We start from the raw sequence: 9,805 nt of genomic DNA, 5'->3' as shown, positions 1-9,805 counted from the left end.
ATCTGTATCTGCGTTTTCCAGTCTTCCTCAAATCTATTCACTCATCGTTCCATTTGTCTTTCTCTGCTGATGAACTCGACTGGGGATTAGGCCAGCGCAGAGAGGGCTGTAGGTGGGACACATGAGCAGCCTTGCCTTGTGTGGCTGTTTGCACCTGCGCTTACACAGCTGCGATAGCTCGTCATTGATCCTATTCCTGTTCTTCTATAATAGCTATTGAATCCTATCTCTATGGTTTAATTAATCTATTTCAGCTTGGCTTGTAACCTCTGGTTTTCAGCGTTTCCTCCATCCCTGCCCGATGTCCATTTGCCATCGGGACGTGAACGCCAGAGGCCGATCTGGCGGCTCCGCCGAGCCGAGGCCGCCTGGCGCGGCCGTGACCAAACCGAGACCTCGCCCCGGAGCTGCCGCCGCGGGGAGCGGAGATTAGGAGGGATGCGACTGAAGGCGGAACAGGGCGGCCTTGCATCTCCCCTACGAGAAGAGGTTGAGGGAACTGGGCTTGTTCAGCCTGGAGAAGAGAAGGCTGCGAGGGGACCTTATAAATGCCTACAAATATCTGAAGGGTGGGTGTCAGGAGGATGGGGCCAAGCTCTTTTCAGTGGTGCCCAGCGACAGGACAAGGGGCAATGGGCACAAACTGAGGCACAGGAAGTTCCGTCTGAACATGAGGAAGAACTTCTTCCCTCTGAGGGTGACGGAGCCCTGGCCCAGGCTGCCCAGGGAGGTTGTGGAGTCTCCTTCTCTGGAGATATTCCAGCCCCGCCTGGACAAGGTCCTGTGCAGCCTGCTGTAGGTGACCCTGCTTCGGCAGGGGGGTTGGACTGGGTGACCCACAGAGGTCCCTTCCAACCCCTACTATTCTGTGATATTCTGTGATATTCTGTGGCCTTGCGCGGGGTCAGCCAGCATCTGCGTGCTCGGGGCCGCCGCGTTTGCAAGCCGGAGCTCGTGCAACGCCGCGTCTCGACCGAGAAAGCAAGGTGGGGCTTGGCCCTGGGGTCGTGCTCGCTCTGGTCTTCGTTCGCTCGGCCTCGGGGGGAGCAGCGTGGGGCCTTGGCCAGGCAGCAGGTGGGTAAAAGCCCTCTGAGGATTGGTGGGGACTGGGGTGCAGGGTGGGATGCGACGGTGTCGGGCAGAGCTGCTAGCAGTGGGGACTGTCACAAAGCGTCCGAGCCCGGCGGCTGCCAGGAAGGCCGTGCGAGAGGCCGGGGTTTGGGGTGACACAGCCCGCAGCACCTCCTCCGGTGCGCCCACCTCCCGGCTGGATGCGCCGCGGCCTCAGAAATGAGGCTGAAAAGCAGCTTTTCGTCAACGAGGCGAGGGACATCGCCGAGCTGTGGGGTGCTGAGGGGCTGGGGGTGCTCAGCCCCGGGAAATGAATGACTGGGGGGGGGGGGGGGGGGGCTGCCTCTCCTGCTCTGCTTTGCTCCTTCTCACTCTGCTTTCCCACCAAGACCCTTCCCGCCACCGGCTCGTTCCTCACGGGGCTCTCCCGTGGGATTTCGAGTGGGACGCCCGGCAGCGCGGAGCTCAGCCCTGCCATTTTCAGAGGGACCAGGACAGGCTGCAGAGGTGGGCCTGCATGAACCGCATGAAGTTCAACAAGGCCAAGGGCAAGGTCCTGCACGTGGGTCGGGGCAATCCCAAACACAAGCATAGGGTGGGCGGAGAGTGGCTCGAGAGCAGCCCCGAGGAGAAGGACTTGGGGGTGCTGGTGGACGAGAAGCTGCACACGAGCCGGCGATGTGCGCTGGCAGCCCAGAAAGCCACCCGTGTCCTGGGCTGCATCAAGAGCAGCGTGGGCAGCAGGGCGAGGGAGGGGATTCTGCCCCTTTACTGCGCTCTCGTCAGCCCCCACCTGGAGTCCTGCGTCCAGCTCTGGAGCCCCCAACAGAAGAAGGACATGGAAGTGTTGGAGCGGGGCCAGAGGAGGCCACGAAGATGATCCGAGGGCTGGAGCACCTCTCCTCCGAGGACAGGCTGAGGGAGCTGGGGCTGCTCAGCCTGGAGAAGAGAAGGCTGCGGGGTGACCTTAGAGCAGCTGCCAGTGCCTGGAGGGGCCGACAGAAAGGACGGAGAGGGGCTTTTCACAGGGGGGTGCAGTGATAAGACAAGGGGGAACGGCTCTAAACTCAAAGAGGGCAGATTGAGATGAGATATGAGGAAGAAATTCTTCCCCAGGAGGGTGGTGAGGCCCTGGCCCAGGCTGCCCAGAGAAGCTGTGGCTGCCCCCTCCCTGGCAGTGCTCAAGGCCAGGTTGGATGGAGCTCTGAGCACCCTGGGCTGGGGGAAGGGGTCCCTGCTCCTGGCAGGGGGGTTGGAACCAGATGATCTTTAAGGTCCCTCCCAACCCAAACCATTCTGTGACTCCCCGGGGTCCGTTCTCCCCGCCGAACCCCGGCGCCCGCTCCGCCCCCTCTCCCGCCACCCCCTCTGCACCCCAGCACCCCTTCTCTGCCCCGCACCTCCCGCTCCGACCCCGCTCCGCCACTTCCCGCCACCACCCAGCCGTTCCCGCGCGAATTGTGGCGCGCCCAGCCCCGCCGTGGAGGGGTGGGGGCGTGGCTTGAGGCGCGAGGGGCGTGGTCAAACTCGCGGTGATAGCGGGGAGGGCGTGGTTATGCCGGAGGGAGGCGTGGTTCTGCGGCTGGTTGGGGGGGCGTGGCCGAGGGGACGCCGAGCGGCGGCGGGAGGCGCTGCGCGCGCGTGGGGGACGCGACGACGGTAACGGGGCGGGGGGGAGGGGAGGGAAGGGGGTGGGCGCGACGCGCGAGAGCGGAAAGGTTTAAGGTTCGGGCAAAGGATTTGAAACAAACCGAGAAAAAAAAAAATCCCGAGATACCGTTAAAAAAGAAAGCGAGGAAAAAAAAAAAAAAAGCCGAAAAGCACGGACGCCGCGAAGAGGTCGAAGGTCGGAGGTGAAGAGGAGCCGCTTCCCACCCCCCCCAGCCCCGGTGAGTTGAGAGGCGCCGGCGAGAGCGAGCGGTTTCCCGCCGGGCCTGGGCGCGCGGCCTCCCCTCAGGCACACGCACGCGCGCGTCCGCGCGCGTGCGTGTGCCTGAGGGGAGGCCACGCGCCGCCGCCCCTCAACCCCCCCACCCGCTTTTTTATTTTAATTCTTTAACGATCGTTTAACGGGCGCTCAACCCCTCCCCTGCCGCTCCTGAGGGAACCACGGCCTTCAGGTCTCTCTCCCCGGCGGGAAGGGCCCTCGGGCGGAGGGGGGGGGGGGGCTCCCCGGCCCTGCTGGGTGTCTTGAGAGGGGGGAGTTTGGGGTGCTCAGGGAGGGCGGGGAGAGGCAGCTGGGGGTCCTGGAATGGTGTGGGTTGGGAGGGACCCATTCCCCCAGCCCAGGGTGCTCAGAGCTCCATCCAACCTGGCCTTGAGCACTGCCAGGGAGGGGGCAGCCACAGCTTCTCTGGGCAGCCTGGGCCAGGGCCTCACCACCCTCATGGTGAAGAATTTCTTTCTCATATCCCATCTCAATCTGCCCTCTTTTAGTTTAGAGCCGTTCCCCCTTGTCCCATCACTCCAGGCCCTTGTCCCAGCCCCTCTCCAGCTCTCTCGCAGCCCCTCCAGGCACTGGCAGCTGCTCTAAGGTCTCCCCACAGCCTTCTCCTCCCCAGGCTGCCCAGCCCCAGCTCTCCCAGCCTTTCCTCCCAGCAGAGGGGTTCCAGCCCTCGCATCATTGCTGGGGCCTCCTCTGGCCCCGCTCCCACAGCTCCAGCTCTGTCCTGTGCTGAGGGCTCCAGAGCTGGGCGCAGGACTCCAGGTGGGGGGGTCTCAAATAGCGAATTTAGAAGAAAAAGGATTTTATGGGGAGGTTGGGGTTGGGTACTGGTGCAGAGAGGAGCTGCTGAGGGCCTGGAGCAGCGACCGCTCTGCCTTCAGGAGGATTGTTGGGATCAAAGCAGCGTTTCCTGCTTAGGAAACTGGGGGTCGTGGGGCTGAGGTATTGCTGGGCTGGAGGGGAGCAGGGGGCGGAAAGGAAGGGAGAGAAAGCGTGAGGAAACATATCTTAAAGAGGGATGTAGAAAGTTATGGTGGGATGGGACTAAACCGGTGAAGAGGGTGAGGTAGAGGGAAGAGTTAATCGTCTGCTGTGGAATCAGGAGAAACGTGCTTTGTAGAAAAGAAGGAGGAGTGCACGTAAAGGGAATGACTGAAATGTGGAGTAAGCCCCTCTCCTCTGGAGGTTTGCTTGCACGGGAGGTTTGCTTGGCACATTGGTAGTTACCGACCCCTTCCGACCCCAGACTGTTCCACTGCTTTGATTGTGTGGGGGCTTCACTCTGCGGTGCTGCAAGTATCTTCCACGCTGGCTAATCAGCCTAATTTTTGGAGTTTGGGTCATATTTAGGAGCCGGCTTCCTTATATGAGGCTGAATGAACGTCTTTAGATTATTTTCTGGTATAACGAGCAAGGAACTGTTTGAATCCTGAAGTGGGGTGCTTGTTGTTTTGTATTTGAGAGAGCACTGAGGAAAGGACTGCTGCCTCCATGCCAAAATTTCCCGAATGCAGTGTCCGCTTATTTTTCGGGATTGTTGAAAGACAAATGAAGTTTCCTTTCATGAAATGGGCAAAGATAAGGCATGATCTCACTCTTTGTGAAACCTAGAACTGTGATGGCAGCATACTAGTGTGATAAATTTAGGATTACGTGAGCTGTTGTGTAATGCAGAAAAGAGATTAGCTGACTTGAATTCAAAAGAAAGGAAAACACCCTGGGATTTTCGCTGAATGTGTGGCACGGAGAGCTGTGCTGTTAGCCCCGGAGTCCTGCCACCAAAACAATTCTGCTCAGTATTTTCAGTTACAAAGCTTACCTTGGTGCAACGCTGTTTATTTTTTCCAAACCTGGTTCTGCTATAACACCACAAAAGAGCAAAGAAGAATCAGGTTTTGTCTCGGGAGCATTAAAATAGTTTTTGAAGTGTCAGAATCTCAGCGGTGAATGAATTTGTCAAGCTCTCTCTGAAGACTGCTGTTGAGTTATTCAACGTTTTTTTTATTCAGTGGGTTGCCAGGCCTGTCTGTTGTCGGAGTTTGTGTAATTGTGCGTGGAAAATTTTTGGGCTTTTTCCCTCTCTGATGATAAAAGAGTTTACAAAATACTATAGGTACAGCTTGACAAATGAAAGTCGTTTTACCTGCCTACAGCGGAACGTGGTAGGTGATGAGAGGAAGAGGAGTAGCAGCAGTCCAGCGGTTTCAGCAAACCCTGTGACCTGGGAATCCTCCTTTCTGTTCTCGCTGCGGCCAACTTCCCGTGCCGCGCTCGGGGATCTGACAGACCTCCCGTGACTGTCTTTCCAGGGAGCTGCCGGCAGCTTTCTCCCGTTTTACGAAAGGCTCCTTACAGCGTGCTGCGGCCGCACGCAGCCCCAGGAACGGGGAGCACGCTCCTCTGTGCCGGGTGCTCGGCGGGCAAGCGGAACCGATGGCTCTTGGCCCGAGGATCTCGGTCTTGAGTATAGAACGAGACCGGAGGTAGATGCAGCCTGAGCTTTATGAGCATTTCTCAGCTGCAATATCTCATGTTATGATTCCTTCGAGACTTACTCGGTGCGTTACAGGGTCTGGGCTCCCCAGTTCAAGAAAGATGAGGAGCTACTGGAGAGAGTCCAGCGGAGGGTTACAAGGATGATGAGGGGACTGGAACATCTCCCCTACGAGGAGAGGCTGAGGGAGCTGGGCTTGTTCAGCCTGGAGACGAGAAGGCTGCGAGGGGACCTAATAAATGCTTATAAATATCTGCAGGGTGGGGGTCAGGAGGATGGGGCCAAGCTCTTTTCAGTGGTGCCCAGTGACAGGACAAGGGGCAATGGGCACAAACTGAGGCACAGGAAGTTCCGTCTGAACATGAGGAAGAACTTCTTCCCTCTGAGGGTGACGGAGCCCTGGAACAGGCTGCCCAGGGAGGTTGTGGAGTCTCCTTCTCTGGAGATATTCAAGACCCGCCTGGACAAGGTCCTGTGCAGCCTGCTGTGGGTGACCCTGCTTCAGCAGGAGGGTTGGACTGGGTGACCCACAGAGGTCCCTTCCAACCCCTACTATTCTGTGATTCTGTGATTCTGTCTTAAGGAGCACGAGGCAGCTCTGTGGTAGTGCAGCCTGCCGTTTCAATGTCTGTAAGCTGTTACTTCTCGCGACCAAAATATCAAAAAGAAGGTGGAGGAACAGGGACTTAGAGGTGGTTGTCTTCAAGTGAATCTTTTAATCTGTGTCCTCCGGTGAAGACACAGTCCCGATGTCGCAGAATGGCCTGTGTCCTTCCTGTGTAACTGGGTTCCCTTGGGAAGAAAATAACATTTTCAGGCTCCTGCCATTGAAAGAGTGAGCTTCAGCTGCAGCGAGAGAGAGGTGGTGAGTGAGGAGGCGAGGAGGGTTGCATTTCTTTGGTTAAAAACTGAATTAATCTTGTATGGACCATTGTGATAACGATGCCACGGGAATAATTGTTGGTTTGTTCGCAGAAGACAATGTCCGAGTCAGACTTTCAGACTCGATGTCGAACGGAGTAGTTTTGGGATTGTTTCGCTGTTGGGAAGAAAGAGCTTAGTGATTTGCCGATCCCGGGTTTCTAATTGGTGATTGCTAGAAAGAAAAATATTTAGTTCTGCCTGCGTGATGCTGGCGGTGACAAAAAGCTCCCTCATCGGATGCTGGGAGTCCTGGTAGTTTTTGCTCATCCGGGCTCGCCAAAAGTTACTTCTGGAAACTGCTGAAAATCAATCCCATGCAAGCGAGTCGCCTTACAGGTGCTCGCATTCCCGTGTGCCTTCTCTGGGCGTTTTTCAAGTCTGAAAGGTCTGAAAGTGCTTCCTTACTTTTTTATAATGAAAACTGTGCTGATTAAAGGTCAGTGGGGTTTTTTTTGAGGGAGCAATGTGTGGAAGTACAGGCAGAAGCTGCCGTTGTAATTCTTGCTTTCTATTTCACAGAATCACAGAATCACAGAATGGTAGGGGTTAGAAGGGACCTCTGTGGGTCACCCAGCCCAACCCCCTGCCCAAGCAGGGTCACCCAGAGCAGGCTGCACAGCACCGCGGCCAGGCGGGGCTGGAATATCTCCAGAGAAGGAGACTCCCCAGCCCCTCTGGGCAGCCTGGGCCAGGGCTCCGTCACCCTCAGAGGGAAGAAGTTCTTCCTCGGGTTCAGCTGGAGCTTCCTCAGCTTCAGTTTGTGCCCGTTGCCCCTTGTCCTGTCGCTGGGCACCACTGCAAAGAGTCTGGCCCCGGCCTCCTGACCCCCACCCTGCAGATATTTAGAGGCATTTCCAAGGTCCCCTCTCAGCCTTCTCTTCTCCAGGCTGAACAAGCCCAGCTCCCTCAGCCTCTCCTCCTAGGAGAGATGCTCCAGTCCCCTCCTCATCCTCGTAGCCCTGCTCTGGGCTCTCTCCAGTAGCTCCTCATCTTTCTTGAAGTGGGGAGCCCAGCACTGGACACAGCACTGCAGATGGGGCCTCACCAGGGCAGTGTAGAGGGGAAGGAGAACCTCCCTTGTCCTGCTGGCCTGCGGTGGCCTGCTGGCCACACTTCTTCTTTCACAGGCGAAGTGGTCCAGGTTGTGGTGTTTTCTCCCTTATTTCCATCACCGGTAGCATCCTGCCTGCGAGAGGATCCCTGTTAACTGCGATGACTGACACAGCCAGAACGTCCAGCGTTCGAGAGTTTAGAGGGAAAAAGCCACTGAGCTCCAACGTTCGGGAGTTGTAGAGGGGGTCTGTGTGGAGTAGGAAGCGCCTTTCCCCAGGCAGCTGAAGGTAGACTGCTGTTTTTCTGCCAAACTTAGAAGTTTTAGAAACTGTGCTGTTGATAGCTGTCAGAAGGCACTACAGAAACCAAGGCCTTCTTCTGAAATTGTATTTATATATATATACATACACGCATTTATATATTTATACATAGAAAACAAATATATGGTTTTATTTGTTTCCACAATGTATTTTTCAGGAAAACGATAGTGTTTGACGGGTCCACTTGGTTTGATCCAACTCTAATTACCGTTAGTCAGGAAACTTCTGCCAGTGGTAGCTGGACTTTGTTATAGAGGTGTGTTTGTGATGTGAGGGAGTGGCTTACTCGAAAGTGATTTCTGGGTATGTTTTGCTCCCAGGCAGCAAATGACCAAATATAAGCTGGGATCTCAGTAAACCAGAAAAATAACAGCTACTGTTGCATCAACAGAGGTCACCTAAAGTCAAAGGATCGCGGGAGCAGCGACGAAAATGGTGGCGAGGCGAAAGGTGCTTGGAATCTCCGTGCTGGCAGCGCAAATTTCGGGAGAAGGAAGGTAGCTGAGAAAGCCCTGCTGCCCTTCCTCGCTTAAAAGTCAGAGCCAGGACCGGGTTCTGCGTGGTGGGGGGACTGCGCCTTTGCGTGGGGAGCGGAGCGGGACGTGGAAAATGCAGAAGCCTGCTAGAAGATGATGCAGACGTGGTTTACCTGGAAGGGCTGTGGAAACCCGCTGCGTCTGTAGCACCCGGGGCTGAAGCAGCGACCTAAACGTAAGCAACGGCGTAGTGGGCTGCTGAATGAGCCACATTTCCTTCTGAGGAGTAATTTTGCCTGTTACGGGCACTTTTTAAAAATGTTACTGTCCTCTTTAACTTTCCCTACCCTGTAAAACTGTTGAAGGAAGTACGGCTGTTCAGCATTTATCGTGGCACAAGCTCTTAAAAAATAGTTGCAGTAGAAGTGGCTATTCAGATATACAGGGGAGACCATCAATTTGAGAAGCGGAACTGAAAGCCAGTCAGAATCTGTGGCCCTAAATTAAATATATATTTATTTTTTAAGTAGAGGTCATTAACCGCTACTTCTGATTTCTGTCCTGAAGCAGGGTGTTGAACCAGGAAGTGTATCCTTTGCAGGGAACGAGCCCCAGCTATAGATAAAAACACAGGAAACCAGTCGTGCTCGTTTCAGGTACTTACTTGACGAGGTAAATGAGTAATTACTATGCAGAACTGTTGGGGGGGGAAAAAGTGAATCTCTGTTGGGTGCATTGTGATGATAAATGACTGCTGTGGGTTCTTTTTGGTTACGTGGACTTTGTCTGAAAGAAGCAGAGCTGGGTAGAAATTGCATGCTTAAAGCAGCGATCGCAAACGCTGCTGTCATCACTCCTGCAGTGTGTGGGTTATTCAAAGCCAGGGGTGTTTCCGTTCTGCATTTGAAGAGCAGCAAGACCACATGAGAAGGACTAAGACAGAAACCAAACCTGACTATCAGAGGCCATTGAGGGATACAAAACTTATTCTGTGAATGTCTTAGGAGTAAGGAGGTGGTGGAGGAAAGAACAGAGAGGAAAACTGACTGTCCAGTGTCACTACAACTGAAGCGTTCAGTATCTTTTGTAGTTGATTCTTGCTGAAGACCAGAGTCATCTGGTGAGCGACCAATGCTGGTGACAGACTAGAAAAAAGAAAGAGCAGATTCGCAAGCCGTCATTTATGTGAGATATTTTCATCCATGTACTTAAAGTACAGGCTAAAAAAACCTTAAAAGCTTTAGTAGGCGTCTTCTGAGAAATGGAAAATAGATGATGTTTTACAAGACTGGGGAGGAGTGAGCAGTTTGTGTAGGTGGAGGAGTGGGAAGAAGAGAACGGAGCGTAGCAGTCATCTCAAAACCCTGCAGCCAGCAGTCAGATGATGCGTAAGCACCTGTAAGATTCCAAGGAGCACGTAACAGCCGGTGCTGGTTTGCCACAGGCACTCCCTCGGCACGGCGAGTTTCCTCCTTGCTAGGATAGGATGCCAGGTCTGCTTCTGGCTGCAGAAACAACAGCT

General features: G+C 54.9%; 1 protein-coding gene across 5 annotated transcripts in view; it reads left to right on the top strand.

The window, feature by feature from the left end:
* Positions 1 to 2,708: 2,708 nt before the first annotated feature.
* The window catches only part of SCAP (SREBF chaperone), a 78,194-nt gene continuing 71,097 nt past the window's right edge, over positions 2,709 to 9,805 (top strand). The window contains exons 1-3 of one of the 5 annotated variants that reach the window (XM_075419979.1): positions 3,119 to 3,191; positions 8,199 to 8,304; positions 8,851 to 8,939. The gene's annotated coding sequence lies outside the window, so the exon portion shown is untranslated. The other 4 variants (XM_075419981.1, XM_075419983.1, XM_075419978.1 and 1 more) reach the window with 4 other exon arrangements.

The sequence above is a fragment of the Opisthocomus hoazin genome, chromosome 4, assembly GCF_030867145.1.
Source record: "Opisthocomus hoazin isolate bOpiHoa1 chromosome 4, bOpiHoa1.hap1, whole genome shotgun sequence".
NCBI lineage: Eukaryota > Metazoa > Chordata > Aves > Opisthocomiformes > Opisthocomidae > Opisthocomus > Opisthocomus hoazin.
Note: the sequence above shows the minus strand (reverse complement) of the source record. Positions and strands in the feature narration are given on the sequence as shown.